Source organism: Malaya genurostris, chromosome 3, assembly GCF_030247185.1.
Source record: "Malaya genurostris strain Urasoe2022 chromosome 3, Malgen_1.1, whole genome shotgun sequence".
NCBI lineage: Eukaryota > Metazoa > Arthropoda > Insecta > Diptera > Culicidae > Malaya > Malaya genurostris.
The window spans coordinates 31,073,610-31,099,775 of NC_080572.1; the positions used below are offsets into that span (position 1 = coordinate 31,073,610).

General features: G+C 36.6%; 1 protein-coding gene across 5 annotated transcripts in view; it reads right to left on the reverse strand.

Moving 5' to 3' along the window:
* The window catches only part of LOC131435202 (myosin-G heavy chain), a 96,228-nt gene extending 74,139 nt beyond the window's left edge, over positions 1-22,089 (reverse strand). For 2 of the 5 annotated variants that reach the window (XM_058602844.1, XM_058602845.1), the window contains exon 1: positions 20,375-22,089. The gene's annotated coding sequence lies outside the window, so the exon portion shown is untranslated. Of the gene's footprint in view, positions 1-19,644; positions 19,994-20,374 lie in introns of those variants that run through there. The other 3 variants (XM_058602847.1, XM_058602848.1, XM_058602849.1) reach the window with 3 other exon arrangements.
* Between the last annotated feature and the right edge of the window lie 4,077 nt (positions 22,090-26,166).

Below are 26,166 nucleotides of genomic sequence, written 5' to 3' on the forward strand. Positions count from 1 at the left end.
TTGGTGTGAAACAGTGGACAAAACATGGATCCACCATTGTTCTCCGGAGTCATATCAGTATACAGACGAGGATAGCCATCCAAAAATGCAACAGGTAGCAGGAACCATTAAGGCGTCAGTTTTCAGATGCTCGAGGTATAATTAACATCGACTATCTTGAAAAGAAAAGTACCACCAAAAGTGTTTATTACATTAAGTTATTGATGCGTTTGTAGTGCGAAATCGGAAAAACGGTCCCCAAAGATTTGAAAAATCTCTTTTAACCAAGACATTGCACCATGTTACAAGTCAATGAAAACAATGGCCAAATTGAAAGAACTGGGCTCCGATATGTTTCCTAAATCACCATATTCTCAAGAAGAACTCATTGTGTATGAGAATGCTCTCGCATGCAGAAAGTTGGGATTTCTTCGCTCCATTTCATGCTCTTAGTATTTCACGGTTCCTTAAAAAATTTTCAGTTTGATAATGATCGGTGCTGTGCGGAATTTACCAAGAGAGAATCACAAGTTCATAATTATCGCAGAAAATCGAATCGATGATTCCACTTGGTGATTCTCATACTATTGTTGCAATATTTCAAAACCCTTGTGTGGAGCATTCACATATACACAACTTATACAAAGGTTATATGCAAATAGTTAGAATAAACGGCAATAGTAAAATGATTCTATCGCAATTATCAACTGCCCGTATAGAATCGAATCGCGAAACGAGAATAATCCCCACTGCAGCGTGCAACCTTTGATTCTCAGACAGGTCATCGAGAGAAATTCGCTCTCGCACTGGTGTCCATCCTATGTTAAATGAACCATCTTCTAAATTTGGCTCAAAACTGTTTACTGTTTTCTTTTAAAAGAATAGTATGTTAATGGCAAGGAATAGTTAGTTGATTCAAAGGAAAGTATTTTGAAGAATCTCTTAATAATATTTTTGAAAATATGAATGACATGTGAAAGGCACTATTACACCATTAGGAGAATTAATACAGCTATTTTCCAAAATACCCTACATTCTTTAGTAGAAACATTTTCACTTGTATGTGATATCAAACGATAAGGTGTCTTTTGCGCAATGAAGTCGTCTAATTTTTGCAACCAAATTACAGTGCTTCGTTGATGGTTCGGATCATGGACAGAAAACTCGATTATTATATCATATGTTTATATAACACTTTTTGTGGTTCTGTCGCCTTAGGTTGATAATCCTTCGATAATAGCCTAAGGCCATTTTTATTCCCATTTTTATGAACAACTTTTTATCTGTCAGAAATTGCTTTGTTTATGTCAATATAGTAATCATATTGTCGTTTTCTCAAACTTGTGTGACATTTTCTATACTATGTAATTTTCGAAATGAGCTTAAATTTATTTTCTGCGCACAAAATAATTTTAAACGGTAGGGTTCGGTAGAACTATTATGGTTCCAAAAGGGCCCACGATATAAAAAAGGAGGTACTACGGGTTAAGTAATGAAGTGTGCAACTAAAATATTTACTAATGTAGTACATTCAGCTCTGTTCTATGACGATTCATTAATCATTCATTACGTTTTGAATCCTAGCACGAACTAAAAAAATCGTCTATTCGTTCAACGCATCTACAAACCGTAAAGCTGACATGGCTTGCGACCTAGAAATCTAGCAATTGTCAACCCACTATCAATCACTAACCCTACTCAATTCCCCATCGCCGAGTCCACAGTCAGAATATGCCTAGACAGAGCATACCATCGGATCAGCATCGTCGCCAAACACAACGAGCGCCGTGGTGGGATGACAAATGCGGGGTAGGTCGCGGCAACCCACTGCCGAATAGCTCTGTGTGTAGCTAGTCGCCTTACATATAGCTTTGACAAGCCAGAAATCCACTTGTGCCGGTGCCAGTGTGTTGTATTACGAATGCACATATGTAAGCTACCGCCTGAAAGCCAGACCTCAACCCCATACCACCCGATGACTACCAAGGGAGCATTTCACAACCGTATCAGTAGCACTGCCAGCTGCGGTGGGTTGGAGCTTCGTGCTCTGCATAGCGCCGACCGACGACACCGTCTTCGTCGTTGTCGCTAGTTGCCATTTGTGTTGGTTGGCACTCTCAACTAGTATGGATGTGAGTGGCGGTACAAATCATGTGTTTGTAGATTTGCTTTTGCTCGCAGTCGATCGAGAGCGAAATTTATTCAAATGAGGTCAACGAACCTTTGTTGACGGGACACGATGTGTGAGTGTGTGTGTCTTTATCTGTATTGGTTTTATGAGTGAGTCATATCGTTATAATAGTTCGTTGTTTGTGCTTGGTTCAGAGTTTGCACAGGATATACGGACTGGTGATGGTGGTAGAATGTTTCCGTTGCTGCTAGATGAACGTGGGATCCGAAGGTTAAATATTAACCGTCCTCGAGAATCGCCAGTACCATTTTCTGCGATGGTTGAATTGATTGAGTTTTGTACTGGAATTTTTAATAATAAGCTCAATTCAAAACGATATTCTAATTTTAAAATTTAGTAATAATCCTTTAAATTGTTGTATTTTTTTAATAGAAAAGAGTCTGTAAAGAATGTTGCCGTCGTTTAATGGGCAGTAGTCTTGATTGCATTTGTCTACTTCGTTCTTGGTAGCAGAGTGGATTGTTAAGCAACTCAGTTGCTTGCAAACTGAAATATCAAGCATATTTTTCCTTTCACTTTTCACCAAGAACTAGCATCAACCAGTCTGTCGTAATGCCCTGGTCGATTGTACGAAATTCGCAACGTGCCTTGGAGGAACTTAAATCATTCTGCTTACCCGACGGTGTGCAGTGGTTCGTGAAAATATATAATCACCAACATGTGAATATAATGTTGCGCTTCTGCACCAACTTCTGCCGAATTGGAAGTGAGAAGTCATCATCCGACCGTTCCAATTTGGCTAGATCCATTCAAATTTATGCAACTCATGCTCATTACTTGGGTAGCTCTACGTTTTATCCGGTATCGGATCTGATGAGTGAGTGGTGAATTAACTTTTAATTACTATCACTTGCATAACTTGATAATAAAACGGTGGACCTGTAGGCAGGGGTGCAATTGTCCAAGCAGAATGTAAAACTTGAAAAGATAACAAAACTGCACTATGTTTGTTTGGTTCATAATGAGAACTGTAAGTGAGATATAGCACTTGTTTTCAGTTTTCTATTTTTCGTGCATGTCTCTCATACTAAACAGCGCATGTCTCCTTGCATGGAGTTTCTCACCCACCACCAATTTGCTAGACCTAGCACAGTGAAGCTACATGGGCTTTCGCCAATGGGTCATACACTGAAACACATACAACAAAACTAACAACTATCTATGGATCGACCATTTCACGTTCCCTTTCATACGACTCATTGATTCTCGCAATAGTCTGTTTTTATTGCTAACGTTTTTAGTCTCATTTTAGTATAGTGACGATGACGCCAATTCTTTATTGTGAGTGTTTTCTTGGTAGATTGGAGCAGGCACTTGGTAGGTTGGAGCAGTGTTTTCTTGGTAGGTGGAATGTACGTGGAACTCGACTGGGGAAACTGCTGTTTGGGGACTGACTAGGTCAATGGTCTGGTGGCGAGACGGGTTCCGGTTTGTGTGCGTATGGCTTCTAATACAGACCAACATCAGCACAGTGATGCGTGCACTGATGGGCTTCTTCTAGGCGCAATAGCAATAGTGGAGCCGCAACCCAATGATGCTCTCAATGGTATTTATCGCGATGATGACGGGACGCGGGCTGAACTCAGAAACCGGCTGACGTACGAGTGGGGCTGCAATCGTTGGAATGATTTCGATTTCTTGCAGAGCTTGTAGTGAAGTGCCGTTTTTTGTGATAATCGAACTGTATTATTATTTCTGAATCAATATATTATGTATCTGAAAATATGATAGCTTACACTTGCACTGATTATTTGGTCAGAATTCACGATAAATATTTAGTGCTACTCTAACTTTCTGTAGAGTAGTACTAAGTATGTAATGAATCACAAATATAAGGTTGGTAATAAGAAATGAGGATAAAAAAGTAATTTGAATTGTTTATTTTCAAAGTGTTGTTGTAAGTATCAAAAGCAGTCATTTTCACGTTTTCTCAGAAAATTCATTCGGGAAATTATTTGAAAACAGTTTTGGAATTTCTTCTGAACGTAAGTTTTCGGGATACTATTATTTTCTTCTAATATGGATAAGTTGAAAAATAAAGTGGAGTTGGGAGTACTTAGGATACTGATACCTGTAGACAGGGGTGGCGTTCCAAAAAATATTGGCGGGACAAAAAAAATTATTATCATATGATATTTTATTTAGCACAAAAAATATCTTTATAAACCAAACGGAAAGAGTAGAGTAGAGTGGAGAAACATGAAACAATGGGCCGTATGAAGAAAATGTAGTAAAGCCTGAGGTTTGTAGTCTCATGTCAAGAACAAAGTGCACAGAGTAAAATGCAGTTTGGTATGAATAAAATCAAATTCGAACTTGAAGTAAACGCTACTTACGAATTTGATCATTTTGTAATGTTTTGGTGTAAAAAAATTGAGAAATAGGTCGGTGAAGAGGTATTTTTGAGGACGTTTCTTAAAAATCATGATTTGCGGTGTCCACTGTATCTCAGCGCAGACTAATAAGAAGTGAAAAAATGAATGCAGCATAGTTAGAGAAGACGTTTTTCAAGACCCCAACGTTTCTGTTTGATTTTTTTTTAATTTTTGATGGTTGTTCAAAGTGAAAACTACGATTTTTTACGAAAAAATCCGCCATTTTGTAGCTGTTAAACTTCCCCAAAGTAACAAACAACGAAAAAGAAAACGTTGGGGTTTGGTTTTTTATATGTAGAAAGTTGGTGCAAAATTTGAAAAAAAATGGTGCAGTAGTTTTTGAATGACGATGGACACGTACTTTCAAAACCTGCTTTCGAGAAAAACGCGTTTAAATTTTTTGTTTATAAAATCAATGGAAACAATTAATTACTCCAGGGAGTCCGAAGGGTCTAACATTTTAAAAAATCATATATTTTCTTTTATAATTTATTATAACGAAACATTTTAAGAATGTTTTGTCAAGTTTTGAAGTCAATCTAAGTAGAGATCTTAGGCCTGTGTGCCGAGCTCTTGCTTCTTCGTAGAATGAGATAGACATAGATAAAAATCCATAACTTCCAGAGTTTCGTTCCAATAGGCTTGAGAATTTAACAGAAAATTCTTGAAATGTTTTACTAAAAGAAAATATAAAGAAAATAATAAATGATTTTTCAAACGTGTTAGAACCTACCCGCCCCTTAAGTAAATGTTTCAGGGGAAGAATTTGCGCTAACAATTTGTCAACGGTTTTCCATGTAAGTACACAACTTTTTTTCTTGGGTCTCCCTTTGAATCATTTCCATTTCGACCATATTAAACCAAACAATCCACTAGATACAATAATACATTTAGAAGAGTAACTGAGTAAATTTTGGTAATTCTTGTGATTAGGTAATTCAGCGTCCATGCATGGCGCTGTGTCGATACTGAACCGGATTGGGCAGGAGTGAATAGACCTTTAGTCACCACACGTTAAGCGAAAATCACACACTAAAAGTTATTTTAATAAGTACTAATAATTTTGTCCAGTTTTCATTTACTACGTTAGAACCCTTGCAATAATATTGTGTTGCACGTCCACGACAATTCATAAAATTTGGTTCATTTTCTTCCTCAATCTTAATTAGTTTGACAGTTAATTGATTAATTAAGTTTCTCAGTGATAATTCGATTTTGTATAAAGCGCTTCGTTTATTGCTACACTTTCGTTAGTTTATGCTTCCATGTCAAATCCATGTCCATATTGAAGCATTACTTCTCTAACTTAGAATGTTTGTCATATTCTTCTAGAGCTATACAAATTCTCTTGTTATTTTACACAAGTATCCCCTGTTCTTCACTTGTAATTTTATTTTTAAATATCTTGAGATCCTATCGGATTTATCTTGGGACTAAGAATTTTGTTTAGCTTGTATTAAGTTTGTGAAGTTATTGTTATCGTTTTCGCTTGATATCGAATCTAACTCGATTTCCAATTTATCTGTAGTCAAATCGTTTGTTTGAAGGAACTATCGAGTGTTGGGAATAAATTTTGTACAAGTGATTTTCAAACAAAATAATCTTCCATCAGAAAACTCAGTGTAGAAAAGTTCATTACTGACTTTTTGCATACGCGATTTTCATTGAAACTGATTTCACATAGCAAAAAATTAGTTGTGTAATGTTCACTAGCGAACATTCTCCTCGGTGATATTCAAGAAAAAATTTGCACATTGAATATATCTGATATGATTCTCTTATAGAAGAATAGAATAATAAAAACATCGATAAAAACAATCACAAAGCATATGCTTATTAAAAAATATTTGCCAATTTAGCTTGAATAACAGAAGTGCAGGCTATCGCTATACCAATTCAAACGCACCATTTAAACGCTGCGCATGCTGTGTGATAGAGACATGCACAATGCTGTACTCTTGTTACTTTTATAAACTGAATTTATGTTGAATAGCGTTTTATTGGGTTTAATCTGAAAAGTGCAGCGTAATCAACCAGCTGGAATCCAAACAGCCTTTCGTCGCTACAATCACTATTTGGAATCTGTAAAAAATATTGTTGTTCATGTTGACCACTCATCGTGTATTGAAAATATCGCAGTCATTATTTCTCAGTTGCGATTCAGTTGCGAATTTATTCAGTAGAAATTTTTTTATTATTGAAAATATAGTAATTACATCTTGCACAAATCACTTCGGTATCGAACTCGGAGACTCTTCCCCCTTTCGATTATCGCTATAGTGATATTTCTGTGGGTGAATATCAATTTTAGCTGACACAAAAAAATCATTTTGAACTTCGAGGTTCAGAGTTTTATGGATGCTTGTTTCATGAATGAAAGTCTCGGAAACGATTTTTCTATTTTTTTGAACTTTTTCTGATCATGATTTTCCCAACACTGATAACGATACAATTGCCTCCATTGGTGTTTTCAAGTTTCTAACTGTAGCGGATTTAGGGTAACAGCTCCAGTAGTCATCTCAGGTCCAGTAGTCATCTGATATTCTCAAACTATTAGTTAGAGTGAGATTTGCTGTCTGTTCGATCGAGTATCTTTTAGGGCAAGATGGAAACCTTCGCTTTGAATTCACGCGCTATAACAGCAGTATTGATCAAGTTTCGAACTATTTTTTATGCGGTATTGCTTCTTAGAGTTGAAGCAAAGATACAGTATCTGATTTAAACTCAGTTCGTAGATAACTACATGACTATTGGTACAAAAGTTCAGCTCAGCGTACCTACTGATCGGTACTGATGCTTAGATAAATTAGAATCGTAAAACTTGGAACAGCTTAAGTTATCCTTAAGACTTGATTTAGGCGCACATGAAATCTGTAATAATAACGTTGTAGCGAAACATTGACCTCTTTTTATTACGCTTATATTCAATTATTTCTGAACCAGTGTTTCTTCTGCAGCATTTATCACATTCGATTAAAAATGTTTTGAAATAAAAACGACTATCGATTTTATTTAGATCGTGACGTCATTGTTCTGTTCAACATCGCTTTCTCTCAAAAAGTATTGAACGATTCCATTTCTAAAGGTTTTGAACAAATTATAAACTTTTGTACAAAAATCGTCGTCATACTTGACGAAAAATTAAGAAGCATTTCAACTATAACAACACACTCGTGAAATTATTTTCGAGGAATAATTTTTCTGATGATAGATAGTTGGTAATTGATATTTGTGAAAGATTTTATATTTATGATAGAACATCAAATTGGATCATCTTATTTTTACATTACTAGTTTAAAAAAATTAGAACGTCATTCGAATATGAGAACAGTGTGATAGGAAAGCCTACGATCTTCACACAATCTACCTGTGTTCGAAAGAAGAAAGAATTCCTCTAATGGTTGAATTCAAGGGATAACATTGTCCATCAATTACTTTTTTTTATCGGAATATATAGAGTTCTAAGATGAATGCTTTTCATGAGATGATGCTTTTCATGAGAATGAATTACTTATATTTTCAAAAATATCACTAGAAGATTCGAAAGAATTTTTGAAGGATTTTTTTTTTGTATCTTGAATAATAAAATAAAAATTCAATTTGTGAACAGTTATGTCAATTTAATAAGAATTTTTCTTTATTTTGCATCGCCACACTAAATTATTAAACACACTCTACCCTATAGTTGTGGAACCGGAAGTCGGACCCGGGTAACATTAATCAGAAACCTATGAGACTATTGGAACTTTTATTTGAGCTTGTTTGTGGAAATCGATCAAATCATCTCTGAGAAAATCTCGTTTTAAACTTTTTGACTTTTTGACGATTTGAATGTTTTGACACCCTATAATTCCGGAAGTCGGATTGGGATAAAATTGCACAGTATATTTAAAGACAATGAGAGATTTAATTTCAATCATGATTCGTGAAAATCGGCTTAACCGTTGTTGAGAAATCGAAAAGAGATTTTCTTCACTATTTCGGAAGCGGAAACCGGGGACTAGCAGTCACAAAGTAGATTTATTTATTCATTAACTAACACGATCCGCCAACTAGATGAATTTAGTAGCAAGTTTTAGAAAAATGTGCACCTCGTTTCGCCATCGCTTATGAAAAAATACTCATGAAATTGAAAATTTTCACTAATCGCACTATAATACCAGAACTGAAAGTCGGATCTGGATCAACTTTTCGGGGACTTTTTGAATAATTTAAAGACCTTTTATTTGCTTCTTAGTTTATGAAAATCGGTTAAGAAGTTTTCGAGAGAATTGAGTGCGAATTTTTAATAAGTTTACACATATTTCCTTGTAATTCCGGAACCGGAAGTTGAATCCAAATGAAATTCAATGAAAGACCATAAGACCTTTCATTTGAATCTAAGTTTCTGAAAATCTGTTCAGCCATCTCTGAGAAACGTGTGTTACTATTTTTTCCCTTCTTTTGGTGCATTTCACCCTGTAATTCCGGAACCGGAAGTCGAATTCAAATGAAATTCAGGAGCTTTGTATGGAACTTTAAGACCTTTCATTTGAATCTAAGTTTGTGAAAATTGGTTCAGCCATCTCTGAGAAAAATTGATTGACATTATTTGTCACATACAGACTTACATACATACACACATACACACACAGACATTTTGTAATCTCGACGAACCGAGTCGAATGGTATAATGCACTCGGCCCTCCGGGCCTCGGTTGTAAAGTTGGTTTTCACAGCGATTGCATAACCTTTCTATATAATGAAGGAAAAAATACTAGACTGCATGTATTTTATTCTATTCTTATCTGACAGATAACATTTGAAGTAAATTTTACACGACCAGTGAATTGCTTCCGACGAACGCATTTTCTAGACACACAATTTTTCCTGGTAAGATCATCCTGACTGACACCAGCACAGAAAGACCAACAATTTGGCTGCTCTATTGAATAATTTCAAAACCTACAGTTTCGCAACACTGTACAAGCTCCCATACAGCCCCAACCATAGAAACGCATACGTTCATCAACGCGCCGGTTGCGATGTGATTGGAGACGTGAGCGCTTCATCGCAGTGTGAACTGAGTAGTTCATTTACTGTGTATTCTCCTCTCGCAGGGGAGTGTGAGTTTTGTTTGTTTCTCAGTATGCATATTTATGGTTCCACAGAGTGTTAGTCGTCATTTTTCTTCCTATCTGTTTTATTTTTACCTCCCTCGTTCTGCTTGTGCCACTCATTCATTTTTAAATAAATTAAATAATTTTCATACCTCTCCGCTCTCACCTGTAGGAATATATAGGTCAGTAATATAAAATTTTTTTTCGCTCTCTCTATCTCTGTCCGCACGCTCGCCTTCATCGAACCATCTGCTCCATGCCGCTGTTGCCTTGGACGTTTATAAGCTCGCTCGACGCCCGTAGTCATCGTTGGTTGGGTGGCACATGTAGGTATCAACATTATAGTGATGCTTTAAGCATTGGATTCGTCGCCGGAGGGAAATCCACCGGAGCGCGATGTTTATTTTTTGTATTTTACTTCTACTTTTCCTTTTGGGATCTCCCTTCGGTGGCACCCTTTCTCCCCATAACCAGACCATTGTTGATGGTGCGGAATTGAAGAAGAGCCTGGGACCCACTCTCTTAGGGTTCGAAAGCGCACGGGGCAGGGTAGAGAGTGAAAATGCAGAAGGCGGTCGGTAAGGTGAACGAAGACGAGAAAAATCGGTCACTTTTTGCTCTAATTTTTCGCTTTCCATTCCAGTGCGACCCAGTCTCTTTGGGGAAAACGATGCGTGAAATGTGGAGAGTTGATGGTCGTAGTTGGGATGAGTGTCAATTGCTCACGTCGAAGTGAGATGTGCGTTGTAGTTGTTGAATATCTCTAGATCCCTTTTTAAGTGTTATTTAGTCGTATGAGTCTTTTTTCTCACTTTCTCTTCCGTGATAAAAAAGACTCATACGTTTTTAAGGCTTTTTGCAAAGCATGTAAGCCTAATTAGAAGTACATAATTACTCTGAAACCAAAACAAATGAATCTGAACAAGAACTATTGCATATATATAGCATTCGACTCAGATAGTTGGATCGCTAAAAGCGTGGGTGTGACAAAAATACGCATTTAATCCATTATAACCCGGGGGCTATAAAATTTGAATCAGGTGAACTGCTATAATCAGTTTAATCATAATATGTGTAAAAGATTGTGGGAAACGCCAAACCACTGTTAGGAATCTTCTCCAAACGAAATTATCTCACCGTATGACATATACAAACTTTAGCTTCAAATTACACATTATTTCGGATTATTTTATAGTTATGATGCGTTTCTCATAAGCGTATTTATTACTCTGGAATTCTTCAAAAACTGTTCTTTGATTCTAGAAGGAAAAGAATTACATTTGTTTGGTAATCAACGAATACCAGTTGAGACTAGCTTGGAAGTTTTTGCCATTGCTTTTACGTCGTCACTCATATGATAGTTTGTAGTTTCTCACACTGATGACTTTTCAGATTCGGAACCGGCTGTCGCTTCAAGATAAAATTGTTCGTCATCCTGGCGAAATCGATGTGATGATTATATTGGTGTCTGTTGACCACTCTTTCTGATGTTTCTGGAATCGGAAACCGGGTAAAAAGTAAGCGAGTTTGTTTGACCATCAATAAACACGATCTTCCTGATCGAAATAGTTTTAAGACCAGTGTTGCAGGTTTCGTACCTTCTTCTCATATAACGGATTGAAACTTTCAACTAACCTGTAGTTTTGAAACCGAAAGTCGGGTCTGGAAAAGATTTTGTAATCATTTTTTTAATTCTAGGTTTAACCTAATTATGTTTATTCAGATATGAGAAAATGAAAATTTCCATGTGTTGTACATTTTATTTTACAACTTCGGAAGTGGGATTCAGGAAAAGAAAAACAAAATCATGTTATATGACTGTAGAGCCTTTCTTTTTAAGCATTGAAAATTAGTCCCTGTAAAAATAATGAAACATTTTTGCACATTTTACCCCGTTCCTTCGACACCGGAAGGTGTTTTGGATAAAATCCAATAACATACTATGTCTTCATGTATGCTACACATTGCCCATGTAAGCTCGATACTCGACTATTGTAGATTTGTTCGGTCATCAATCTCAATATGTAGTTCGTTGCATACTTATTGACATCCAAGCACAAGGAGATCGCGTACATCGTCACACATCGTGTTAATTCAGCCGAATTTAATTTTCACGTATTTTCTTGGTAAAGCCGTACTTTATTCAGTATTCAGTAGCAAATGTATGTGTGTGTGAAAAATTGAAAGGCGTATTTCTCAGATGTGTCTAGACCGATTTTGACCAAATTGGTTACAAATGAAAGGTCTTCCAAAAAATATTTACGCTATTTTTATTGTTTTCAGGATTTATGCTTACTTTATGAGTTAAACAAACTTCTATATGAACAAAAGCACAATTGACTTTTTAAACAAAATATGTTTTGAAATTTACATTATACACGGTAATACCTATCCAACAATCCAAAGATTGTTGAAATCCGTTCTTTTTCAACGGAAACATCGATATTTTTGTTTTAGCAACTTTTCCTCCTTGTCCAGTGCACAGGTTGATTTTGGAGCCTAAATGTCTTCTGAAGATTTTTTTATTTGAAATTTTGTAAAACGAACTGAGAAAATGTCTGTGTGTCTGTATGTGTGTGCAAAACTAAGAGGTGTGTTTCTTAGATATGGACCAATTTTGATCAAACTTGTTGCAAATGAAAATGTCTTTTTGGAAGTATGTACGCTATTGTTTTTGTTTTTGGATCTGATGATTGCTTTCCGAGTTACAGAAACTTTCATTTCAAAATTGCATTTCAATTTTTAGACAATATCTGTCACAACTGACCTTGAAAACTAAAAATTGTTAAAAATTTGAGCACCTTAGCACGACGGTAACTGTCTTAAGCCACAACAACCGAAAAACGGTATTTCCGAAACGCTCAAATATATTCAGAATATGTACATATAGTTTAAAGTTGTCTTGATTATTTTGATAAATCTTTTGTCCTGCTCATTTTAATAATTTGGTAATCGATTACCAGTTTTTATAGTCACAGTTTTTGAAAGCATAACTATTATTCATGCATAAATCATGTGGATCGATAAAAAAAGTATCATCTTACTGCTAGGTGGATTAGGCACTTTTTTTTCTAGATTAATGCGGATTCTAAAATGTAATGATTGTAAATGTTCTTGAGAAACATTTCACGCAACAAAACACTTTACACAATGCAACTACCAATCTTATTCAGATCGATTTATGGTTCAAAAGAATCAAATTGATGAATTTTTGTTTTTGAAATCATCGACGTTGTTGATTTATATATTTGTTGAAAACAAGACATTCTGCCACTGAATACTGATACACAAAAATTACCAATAACGCGATGCACAAAGTAGATCGTCCAGTTGAATAGCTGGACAGAAATGTATCTGGCAAAATCAGAATCGTCGTCCGAGAGCAAGTAAAGTGAGTAGACGTGATGAGTTTTCCCGGATGATGGTCGTGATTGCAAAACGTCGCGAAAATTTATTTAGTAATCTATGGTTATCTCATATTGCTGAAAATTGTGAATTAAATCACTAGAAAAGAAATTAAATTCCTTTTCATTCCAGTATATTACTTTCAATATTCCGCCACTAATGTCACGAGATAGTAACAGACTCAGATACTAGTATTTCGGTGTGCTTAATACGATCTTGTTAACCATCTCGTTACGATCGTTCTCATGGCGTTGAATACCATACCATAATATTACCAAAGATAGCAGCATGCTCGGTAAATTTACTTGAATAGAATGATTCTGTGATTGGTGAGTTGTAAGTTTTGTCGAATTCTTTTATAAGGTGAAACTATTTCACTGATAGAAAGTTTTAATTTATTGTTCCACAAGATGAAGAAAATCATAGATTCACTTAATTTACACATCAACACTTCCATTAATGATGGCTTTGTAAGGCATTTGACACATTTATCATCATAAAAACAATATCCTTTTCAATTAAATGGAATGCAAAATTGTCACTTAAGTTCGAGTGAATCGATCATTCATTACAACACAAAGCTAAGCAAGTAGCCATGGAATAAACAACATTTAAACCCCTTGTCATGATTTAGCGATAAACATGTTTCGGTACACTTCATGATTCAGTACTTTTATATTTCAACAACTCTATTCGTAACACTGGACTGCGATGAGTCCATCGTGTCGTTCATTTTAGACCAGCGAAAAATAATATTTCGGACCAAAATTTGTTTGTTGACACTTCTGGTTCCTGTTGCGATTTCATTTACCACAGCAACACTCTGAGCGTCAGTTTCTCGGTTAACCAACAAGCCTATCGAAGTGGAAACACACACGAACACAGCATTTTAATATATAACACGCTGTCACAAATCGTTGTGCCACGGAAGAGAATCTGCTTCCAGCAGCACCAAAAAACCAGCAACAGCCAACAGAAAAAAAAAGTTCAAATAAAACAAATAAATAATTAATGAGTGCATCTGAATTGGGCCAACCACGTCCACAGGTAGTGAGGTGGATGGCCCCGGACGAACTGACGGCACAGCAAGCTGCTTTCGAAATCGAAATTAGTGCGGTTCGGTGCGTAAATGAAACGAAAATCGTCACCCTGAAGGTACGGCGTAATCAAAACCAGGGAAAAATAAGGAAAATTGGTGATCCAAATTACGCTACGTTATAAACGATATCCGAACCTTTATTCCTTTGTTGACTTGTAGATGCTTAATTTTGGAAACACAATCACAAAAGAAGCAATGTGAGACCATTGGTCCTACGTTTCTTCAAAAAGGCAATGTTTCGAAATTTAATGTGCCATAAATTAAGTGCGAATCATGTGCGGCTGGGATTTACCACGGTCTGGTTGATTTTGTTTTCCAAATTCCTTGGACCTGAGTAGGGGGCATCCTCGGCCTCACTATTGAAGGATTTCAACCGTGGCACACGTTTTTGGTTGTGGTTACGTGATTTCCTAACAAAAGCCAAGGTGGATTTGATCTTCGAATCGCTTGGTTTTGGGTAAAGAGAATGAGATCGTTTTACTGAACAATAGCAAGTTTGATGGGTGAAGGTAAGGGTTTGATGATCTAAAACGACTGGTTTCCACGACCTAAAAATTGTAATCAAATTTCGCAGGAATGAAAGCCATGAACTGAGCTCGTTTAGTTTAGACTAAACCTATTCCAAACAGATGGTCAATCACAAACACCGCAGCTATGAAAAATCATGTATTTCACAATCACATCCACTTGCGTATAAGCTTCAGTGGATACATCTGAAATCCATTGCAATCCACTTATCAGGAAGCAATAATTTGGTCTAAAACGATATTAAATAAACATCAACTTTATTCCCAGATCTTGTCTTCTACTAGACTACCTCGGATCATGCTTCAAACGAATGGCAATGAATCGCGAAAAAAGTAAAAAAAAAATAGAAACTCCACTCGCTCGTGCCCCTATTGTGCTGACATTGTTTCGCGCAACAAACTCCACTTTTCCTGTACGCCCCATCTACGGTTGGTCCGTTTTCCCCGAAACCTGAAGAAAAATGAGTTTACATTCATATCTTCATGCCGCACTCTCTCACGTGCGCGATGCGCGGCGTAAGCTGCATATAGTGCAAAGAGAAAATAAAATAAACATTACAAATTCCCCTGCGCGGCGCTCTTCCCAGGCGGCTAACACGCTCCACTGCAGGAGTTGGCTTGGATTGAAACAAAAGCCCATTTTCGATCCAGGCATACTACATATCGCAGCAGTGACCAGCCCATCATCCTCCTCATCAGTCGTCCCAGACAAAACCCGGGCTCTTCTACTGTGCAACGATAACACAACAACAATCCGCAAATGAGGAGCGCGCGCGAAGAAGTGAAACTTTCTCATTTTCTACCTGCCATTTCCTATCCCACTACCAAGTAGGCTGGCGTAATGGGCTCGTGGATAGTCACGGAAGAAAGTCTCCCCTTTCTTCTTACAGCACCTTGTTTCGCGGACCCGACTGACAGCGATCACATGATCGTGCGAAGAAGATCCCCCAGAGGGAAGCAGTAAGTTGGTGTTTTTTTTCTACAGCACATTTACACATCACAGTATGTACATCACCGGGAGTGAAGTGAAAACGAAAAAGGGCCGGTTCGCATGGTGTGTTGAACAGGTTAGTAACAGGTTCAGCTTAGTTACCTCTGGAGCTTGGCCCTTTCGTGACTATTTGTAGGAATCGCAAACGGCTAGCAGTTTCAAAATTGTCTCGTTTTATATAAGCTCGTTTTATGCAGTAGTTTTAGGAGAAGTAACTAATGAAGTCCGATAACGAAGACAAATATTAACAGCATTTAAATGTCTCTTCATGTCGGTTTACTTCATCAGAAGTTACGTTGTTACGATGGTCTTAGCAGATTGCACACTAATATCTTCATGTTTTCTGTTGATTGACTAAAAAGAGTTGCTCAGGGAATTGTATTAGGAATTGAAACCATACAGAATGAATATTTCCATTGCCGATCGCCTTCGTCGTTCTCAGAGGAAAACGCAAAACATGGAATGACTGGAAATGTTGATGTATATAGTTTACTAAACTATGTAAACTATATAGATAGGACGACAACTCATTAGACTTTTCCGTAGATGCCGCGCAGTTGGTGATTTGGAAGGATAGCAAGCGATGCGACAAAGAATATCATTCATTGTTAGATATTCCTTTAAAATTTGATATACACGAAAACTCACTTTGTTATTTACTTTGAGACATACAACCGTCGAGAGGTACTGTTTTACAAATAATCACAATAGAACTCCAAACAGCCGACCCTACGATTATAAACAAAATTATCATTATTTCAAGTCAAAACAGAGCGTAATAAACGAATTGGCTGAAGTTTCGCTTTGGGAATTATTTAATTAAGGAATACCTCTCGGCCCTAGAGAAGAAGCTCACGTCTTTTGAATAATCTAAAGAAAAGTGAAAATGATATCATTTCAATGAAATACCAAGCATCGAGTGGTACATGTTTGTGAAATTTGTTTTATTCTAACATGAGGAAAATTGAAGAATAGTCAGCACATGTCGAGCACTGATGCAGTCAATGGATTCGATGGATACATTACCAAATACTGACGATGGTGAGGGAATCGATTTCCTGAAAAATTTGTGACTGTTACTTAATGAAGGGCATATAGGTTCCTGAAACGTTTTACTAACTGTGATAGTTTGCAAGGGAGTTAACTTATTGTTATGCTCGACTTTGAATTCTGATGTATTTCGTAAACACCATTATTTTTTTTGATGAAGCAATCTTTTTGCCTTTCTCATATAGAAAGGCTATGCAATCACTGTGAAAATCGACTTTTCAATCGAGGCCCGAAGGGCCGCATGTCATATACCATTCGACTCAACTCGACGAACTGAGCAAATGTCTGTGTGTGTGTGTGTGTGTGTGTGTGTGTGTGTGTGTGTGTGTGTGTGTGTGTGTGTGTGTGTGTGTGTGTGTGTGTGTGTGTGTGTGTGTGTGTGTGTGTGTGTGTGTGTGTGTGTGTGTGTGTGTGTGTTACAAAAATATGCACTCACTTTTCTCAGAGATGGATAAACCGATCTGTATTATAACGTTTGATACACTTTCGGAAAAATAGTGACTGTGAAAATAGTGACATTGTGAGAGTGTAATGACGTTATATAACATAGTGGAATTCAACGGTACAACAACAGTACTATTAGTGAGAACATTCTACTAACAGCTCAAACAGAAATTTAGTCAACTGAAAGGTTTTACAGTCCCATAGCCTGCTATTGAATTTCATTCCGATCCGACTTCCGGTTCCGGAAATATAGGATGATATGTACCAAAAAAATGAAAAAATATGCACTCACTTTTTTCAGAGATGGCTGAACCGATTTTCACAAACTAGGATTCAAATAAAAGGTATTATGGTCCCATAGTTTGCTATTGAATTTCATTTGAAGTTAAATTCCGGTTCCGGAGTTATATGGTAATTCAAATGAAAGGTCTTATAATATCCTAAAAATTTGTAGAACATTTTATCGGACTTCCGACTTCCGGTTCTGGAACTAAAGCGTGATAAGTGGAATATTACCAATTTTATTAGTTTTTCCACGAATGATGGTTAAAAACAGGTACAAATCCCGTAAAACTGTCTGATAAGTTCTTCTAGTTTGCAGAGTTTGTGAGTTTGTGAGCATGAAATCTTAATTCGGCACAACTGGTCCCCTCTTTTCCTGTTCCGAGAGCACCGAAAGTGGAGAAGAAAAACTCCTAAAATTAAATTCACTTCGATTTCTCTGCGATGTTTGAACCGATTTTCACAAATCTTGATTTGAATTAAAGTTCATACTGTCTTTAAAGCTACTGTGAAATTTCATCCGGATCCGACTTCTTGTTCCGCAGTTACAGGGCGATGAGTGTCAAAGTTTTCAAATCGCCATATAGAGTGACAATATGTACAACACCGAAAGAAGAAGAAAACACAAAACGAACAAGGCGTGCTTTGTTCTATTTCGTACACGTTGTGTAGTGATGTCAATAATAATAATAATAATAATAATAATAATAATAATAATAATAATAATAATAATAATAATAATAATAATAATAATAATAATAATAATAATAATAATAATAATAATAATAATAATAATAATAATAATAATAATAATAATAATAATAATAATAATAATCCGTTTATCTGAATCCGGTTTCGGAAGAATTGGAAATAGTGATTGAAAATTGCAAAAAGGATCTCACTCACTTTTTTTGGAGATGGCCAAATCGATTTTCACAAACTTATAGGTTCAAAAGAAAAGTCTTACAGTTTCATACGGAATTCCTTAATTTGTTGTTGTGAGATTAGGTCCGAACAAATTTTCCTATTTCTATTCAATAAACAGTTGTTTTTGCGAATTTCACGGTTATATTTATGATGTAATGAGTAATATGAGAAAGGCATCATTACACCACTAGGTGGATTATAATAGGTTTTTATATTCAAGAACACTGTACTTCAAAAATGGCCAAAGCTGACCATTATAAACCAAAAATCATCGTTTCCGTGAATTCACAGTTCAACTCACAAATGCCGATGCAGTCATAAAAAGGTATTCCCTTCAATTCATAGCAATCCTTTGGGAAGACCGTCGCAGGTATAGCGTTATGACGAAAAAGATGTTATTCAATTCTCATCACGGAGTTGATTGACCAGTAACAGATCTGATGACCTGAGTGGGAAAGATTGATCATATACAGGTGAGTGTCAGCGAGTGAATATTTCAAAGTCCCTTGTTTCACAGGAATGAATCCAAGGCGGATGCAGCCTTGCGAGGATCGATGGTGCCGTCATTAGCTTTTCAATCTTCGAATATCTCTGAATATCAATTTGCATAACTACATATTTAAAAAATACTCAATGTTTTCATGTTTTTTTATATTCCACACAAATGGTTAGTAATCATATTGAGTTTCTCAATGTTAGATCTTGTATACAACCTATTACGATAGCTACAACAAAAAACGGCAAACTCATTTGGCTAACCTAATTTAAATAAATTGAATCTTTGCTTAGATTTACGTCAGAATAAAAGTACCATGGAGTTCAACCTTCGAAATCCATCGTTCTTTCGAAAACTCGAAAAATGGAGTAGGAGACGATGAAAATAATTTGAATTTGATTTTTTTAAATTAAACAATACCACAAGTAAAAATTGAAGGAATTAACAAATAGTCACTGACGTGATAATTATAAATGCTCCTCTAAATGTTCGAATCCTCAAAAGTAATTAAAAGCACACCACTTCAACAAATCGAAGGTAGAAAAAATACGCATAGATCACGTTTTTCGTCGTCAAACCCTAAACTATTTTTAGAAAATCTTGTCCTTGTTCCCCAGAAGTGAAAAAAAAAACAAATCGTTCGTTTCTACATCACAGTGCTGTCTCGCGGTAGAATCCCTAGCAAATTTGGTCTGCTCATTGATTTTTGGTCCTTCCGCCACGGCAGTCTCGCCCCTAGTTCCTCCCAACGGTTGGTTACCCTTGAATCTCTTCCATACCAATTACCGGATCTGTCGACATACGGGGAACTGGGTCGACGTTTGCTTCTCCCTTCGGCGCTTTTTTCACACCATAGTTTTGCTATGCTTGGCCCGTCTTCAACACTACTCACTACCACTTTGGATTACTTTCACTTCACATACAATGGTTGAATATGGCCAAAGAGTTCTCACGGTTGACCGATTTGTTGCCCGGTTAGCGTGGCCCTATACCTATTGCACAACAATGGTGGACATCTACTCGACCTGAAGGAAAGCGTAACGGGATTTAACATTTAATTTAGACCTTGACGAAATTCAACCAAAAACTCGATTCGGGCGTGGAAACCAAGGCACAGATCCTCTGACGTTTGTGTTACATTCTGTTTTTTACACAAAGACGGTAGGGTGGAAGCAAAAAGGATGAGGTTCCATTCCGGTTCGAAACCAGGATTCGAAATCAAAACAGACCACCCCCGTCTCTGTCTGTAGGGCATTTCGTTCTAGGCCATGTGTGGGAAAACGGGATGACCCTAGAACACCAATGCCAAAATGTCAGTCGTTGTAGAAAGAGATAGACTATATCTGGTCCTGACAGTTATAATCGATATCCTGCCATGATATACGTCATCAATTTGGTAATTTCTAGATTCTTAAGGTCACCTTGAACAGGTCAAATAACGGGTCCAATTGTATCAATCACTAACTGCATATGCAGTTTCTCAAATCCTAAACCAATAATAAAACGCACCTCTGAATTGCTAGTTTTTCCACTGCTAAATGAAGGATGTGCTGCCGTCTCACTCCACCTTTTTGCCGCGCCACACAATACCAGATCGTGGTCCGGCACTCACCGAAGAAACAGAAACACCACGTGGATGGACAGGTGGAGAGGGCGCCGTGGAGCACACTTTTCCTGGGGGTCTCTTCAACACGAGGTCTGCTGGCACGTTCGGTAGCAATTTTCCACTCCAAGCCACACTTCGTTCCTCAATAGGTCAGAAATTACGAAAAACTTGGAGTGTTGCAAATCCTACCGAACTCAACACAGTCTCGAAATCACCAACACAGCGCGGGCAGCAATCCACTGGATTTTTCTTCACCGCTCGCTCTATGGACGACGGGGTTGTTGTTTTTCCTTCACTGCCTTTTCATTCGTTTTTTCGAAATCTTACTTCATTAACTGATTGAGAAATTAGAAACTCGCCCCGGCCCCGGATCGGATGGTTTGTCTTGAATGTGAGTTTTAATCAAAATTGTGTCACTACTTCTTGCTTTTGTTACTTTGATTCGGTGCAGAGAAACGCTCCTTCTCGCTCGTTCACTTGCTTTTTTTCGGGGAGATACCACTTCTCTTCAGTATTTGATGCGTGTTTCCCACTATTTCTAACACGAACAAGGATTTTTTCGGGGCACTTCTTCTTGATTGAGAATTAAAAATTCCAAACTTTAATCTTGCTTTATTTCCTAGTTAAATAAATTCATCTGGATTTTGTACTATGAGGTTTCCACTTGTTTCTTCCGATTTGATCTATGTATGATGTCAAGGTGAAAATAATTCTCTAGGAATGGGTTTCCACTGCTTCAGATTAATAAATTTCCGTCTATTTCACTTTATCACAGTTTCAGGTTCTAATTTGTTGGTTTTCAATCACTGTAATCCTTGGGCATTTCTCTGTTTTCTTGGTTGAGGTATTTCATCATTGTCGGTGTAATTCCTATGAATTTGTTATTTTTAAACTCCCAGAAATAATATAGGCCATCATATGAAACCCTAACTCAAACTTTTGGTTGAACAACCAAAATATCAAATTCTGTTTTAACACTAGCACTGCACCAAAAGGATGAACTACTGATTCAAGGCATTCTTTCTAACATATCCAGATTTGGGAGCAATTCATCCTTTGGCCAACGCAGCTGATCTCGTTCTATTCATCGACCACCGACTCCACCGAGAATAACCACAGTTTATACTGAACAGAGGAGCAAATCCTGATGAAAACGACCGTCACTGCGTCAAATTCCGATTGCAGCCGGATCCTGATTTTTCCAAATGTTCTCGCATCAGGTGCACTTCCCTTTCCTAGCAGTAAGACGTCCACACACACAGATCGAGTTCTAGGCACTCGCCGAATCAAGACCTCTACCGTCTTGAAACGGGGGTATAAGGATTACACTTTTTTTGGGGCGCGGATCGCGGGAGTTTTTCCACATGATGCGCGAACCGAAACAAAAACTAAACTGAAACATACCATCGTCATGCGGCGAACGATTACCTCCCAAACCCAGTGCCAGAAACTCTCAGCCAGTCGGTGGTTGGCGGTTCGTAGAAGACGTAATGCCTTGTGGTAGCACACACTAAGCGGTTGGTGGGTGGTGGGAGCAGAGCTGTTGATGACGACGAGGGCCTGCCCCAATAATGTAAACTCCGAGAGGTTGCAACAGCGCCAAGCAGACAACCACATCGGCTAGAGTGAGATGGAAGCAAAACATAAAAATGAACCCAGCTTACGTTTCCCCGTCCAGTTTCGTCTGGCACTCAGTTCGGCTAACAAGAAAAATGTGAATTCTCCGAGAGGTTTCTCCACGAAGAGACAGAGATTTGCAATCGAGAAAGTTTTCTTGTGGGGTTTGTGGCGGCTCAGCCGGGCACAGCGACGCTTCATCGTTCATCGTCTCCACCACCCCACGACAGATTAATGAGCTTCTATTTGAAAATCGTATAGTAGCGGGGAGCATTTCCAACGATTCCGAGGAATGAGAGAACGAGGTATCGGAGAGTATTCAGTAGTCTGAATGTAGATCAAAAGAGAAATTGCGAAACACATGACTCGGTACGATTTGTGTAGGTACTATTGGTTGGTTAGTCGGTTAGTTGAATGGATGGATGAGTTGTGGGTTGCGTTACCGATTGGTATATGTGAAAGATATGTACGTACGGCATGTTGAAAGCTTCTAGCGAGAGTTGTGTGAGTTGTAGGCTTACGGAACTCACAAACGTAGTTGATTTAGTTGAGTTGGTGAGCAAGCTCATGCTGCTATGAACTTATGCTCATGGTGTGTAGTAGCAGAATGCTACTAATAGACTAATGCTGGTTTGAGTCTTGGGAAAAATGAAGTGTTCGAAAGTTTTCCTATATGTATTAGCTTGTCCTAACGACTTGCTTGCGATAATTACATTTAATTTAATTTAATTTATTGACCTAAAACAAAATAAGATTTTTTTCCAGGTTCGAACTTAGGCTCCAGAGTTTCAAAGTGATGAGTATGAAATATTGCAGCTTCAAGAAAGTGTTTTTATAATGCAGAATGGAGCGATTTCAATAAGGCTGGTCAACATATTCATCAAGTTCGTAGATGTCCGAACATACTGCTTCGTGTTTACATTACATTACACCATATTATTCTTCTTGTTATTTTGAAATTCACAATGAAGGGTACATCTAATACTTGTTTCTCTCATTTCCAAATCTATCCCAAAGAATACCTCAAACTTTATTGAACAATACTCAAAAATGAGTGAGTAGTTTTCAAAATAGGGAAAAATATATTTCCAAAATTTGAGTAAATTCAACTTAGAAGTTGAGTTCTTTACATTCAAAATGAACATCCTTTCTACTTTTCTCATATAGAATGGCTATGCAATCAATGTCGAACGCCATATACCATTTAATTCAGCTCGACGAACTGAGCAACTGTATGTGTGTGTGCCAAATATTGTCACTTAATTTTCTCGGAGATGATCGAACCGATTTTCACATACTTAGATTCGAATAAAAGGTCTTATGGTCTCATACAAAGTTTCTGAATTTCATTTGGATTCGACTTCTGGTTCCGGCATTACAGGGTGACAAGTACCAAAAAATAAAAATAATGTTACTCGATTTTCTCGGTAATAACCAAAAACTCAGATTCAAATGAATGGTCTTCTTACCCCATGCAAAGTTTCCAAATTTCATTTGGACCAGAGAGTCGGTTCCGAAATTACAAGGTGATATGCATCAAAAAGTGAAAGTAAAGTCACTCATTTCTTCGCTAAGATAGCTGGACCAATTTTCACAAACTTAAATTTGTATGGAAGATCCTAAAGTACCATATAAGGTTTCAGAATTTCATCTGAATCCGATTTCCGCTTCTAGAATTACAGGGTAATATGCACCAAAAAATATGACAATAATACCACTAACTTTTCTCACACAATACTGAACCAATTTTCACAAATTTAAAATTATATGGATGCTATTATATTCATTTCATCCGGATCCGATTTGCAGTTTTTGAATTAGAACATCCCAATTTTTATTCAGATCCAACTTAAGGTTCCGATGATAGGGTACCTAAATTAAAATATCAATTTCAAGAGTTTTTTTGTCTTTCGCGTATAGAAAGGCTATACAATCACTATGAAAATTGACTTTTTAATCGAGACCCGAAGTCCCGAATGTCATTTACCATTCAGTTCAGCTCCAAGAACTGAGCAAATGTCACTCACTTTTCTCAGAGACTGATTTTCACAAACTTAAATTGAAATGAAATTACAGTGAACATCTATGCATTTTTTGTAAACTAATCGATTTGGTTTTGGCGGTCGTCAAATGGTGAGATAACTAAGTCCTCACAAGTCCCTATCTCATGCCTCCCCGAGCGTCTATGATGACATTTGGTCAATAGAACGGCGTCGACTGGGTGCTATCGCCTTCTGCGTTAGTAGCAGAATGAGAGGGTGCGAAATGGCTTGTAGGTTGAAGCCCATCCTAAAGTGCAATGTTTATCATAGTATATTACAACATATAATTCTGTTGTTTATTACATCATCTATTATTATTATTATTATTAGAAGAGCATAACTTACACTGCGACATTAACTGTTATATTGTATCATAGCATATTGTTTCATATATTTTCGTCTTACACTATTTTATGTTATGACATACTATGTTGTATGGTATTATACTGCATTGCATTATATCATATTATATTGTATTATATTATACGATATTTTGTTATATTATATTATATTATATTATATTATATTATATTGTATTCTATTATATTATGTTATATTGTATTGCATTATGTTTTATTATATTATATTATAAGGTTTATTATGAGTAGTACTACGTACCTCTGCGCAAAATATAAATTTGTTTTCCTTATAAGTTATCATTTTTAAAGTAATCTTTTAAATAACTATCAAGGTCGTCACAAGGTGAGCTTGATCCTCACTGTGTCTGTGGTGACAAATGGTCGAGGGAATGCGTTGATGGCAGAATGAGAGGATGAGAAATGACATATAAATTCAAGTAATATAATATCATAGCATATTGCAACGTATCATTTTATTCATTCTATTATTTATTATATATTTCATTGTACTATTTTATATTGTTTTTTATTATTATTTTCATTATAATATTTATTGTTATTATTATTAATTTGTCAGCAATAATAATAACATATATTATTTTTATATATGTGGATCTTATTGTTATTAGAACAGAAATATTCTACTTCCTGCAGTATTGCGAAGATAGAAGAGCATTACTGACACTCTACATTAATTGTTATTTTATATATTGTTTTATAATATATTATATTATATAACATTGTATTATATTATATTAAATTAAAATATATTATATTATATTATGTTATATTATATTATTTTGTAATCTATTATATCATTTTATGTTATATTAATTTCATTACACTATGTTTCATTGTATTTATCAATATAAAACATTTTGCACGGGGCGTAAAGGAGAGGGAGCATCAGGGCATTGGACGAATTGATGACTGGACGAGGGATTGTGGATAGCCAGCCCAAGTCACTTGAAGGAAACTTGTGTCCTTCTGAAGGTTTGAAATGAGTCTGACGCGCCCTTCTCAAACAAACCATCAGGCGGGTTCAAGCATGTATAGCGATATGCTTCATCCATGCACTGGATATTATGGTTGGAAGAGCATCTTTTATTCCCGCGGAATACGAGTAAGTGACTCTACTTACATATCTGCCTAACCCTTTTTGTTCGCTTTTCGGTAACAGCTATAGTAAGAAGGTGAATGGATGAGTCATATCGGAGCTACTGTAAGTCTACCCGCATCCACTGGCACGTCCTTGAACCGATGGTGGCTTCACTTCACATCACATCACATCACTAATCGATTTGGTTTTGGCATTAGTAAAAATTTGTATTATAAAATAGTTACATATTTTCGAAAACATCAACAAAACGATGTTTCAAAATTTGGTGTCTTAGGTTGTTCGGTACTATGCGAGGAATGCATATCAAATATCTAAGAGTTTTGGTCGATTGATTTTGATACCATCGAAAATGTTTTTCAATCAATAATTCTATCTACACTAACAAAACTAAAAAAATATTATATTTTCTTTTCAAGTTTAGTATTTTAGAATTTGTGATTATTATATCGAAATATGTATGTCAGAGCTGTTACATCGTGCTTTGAAGAAAAAAGTACTCCAAATCTGTAATTCAAATGTCTCTAGGACACTAACGAGGTTCAAAACCGATTGGCGTT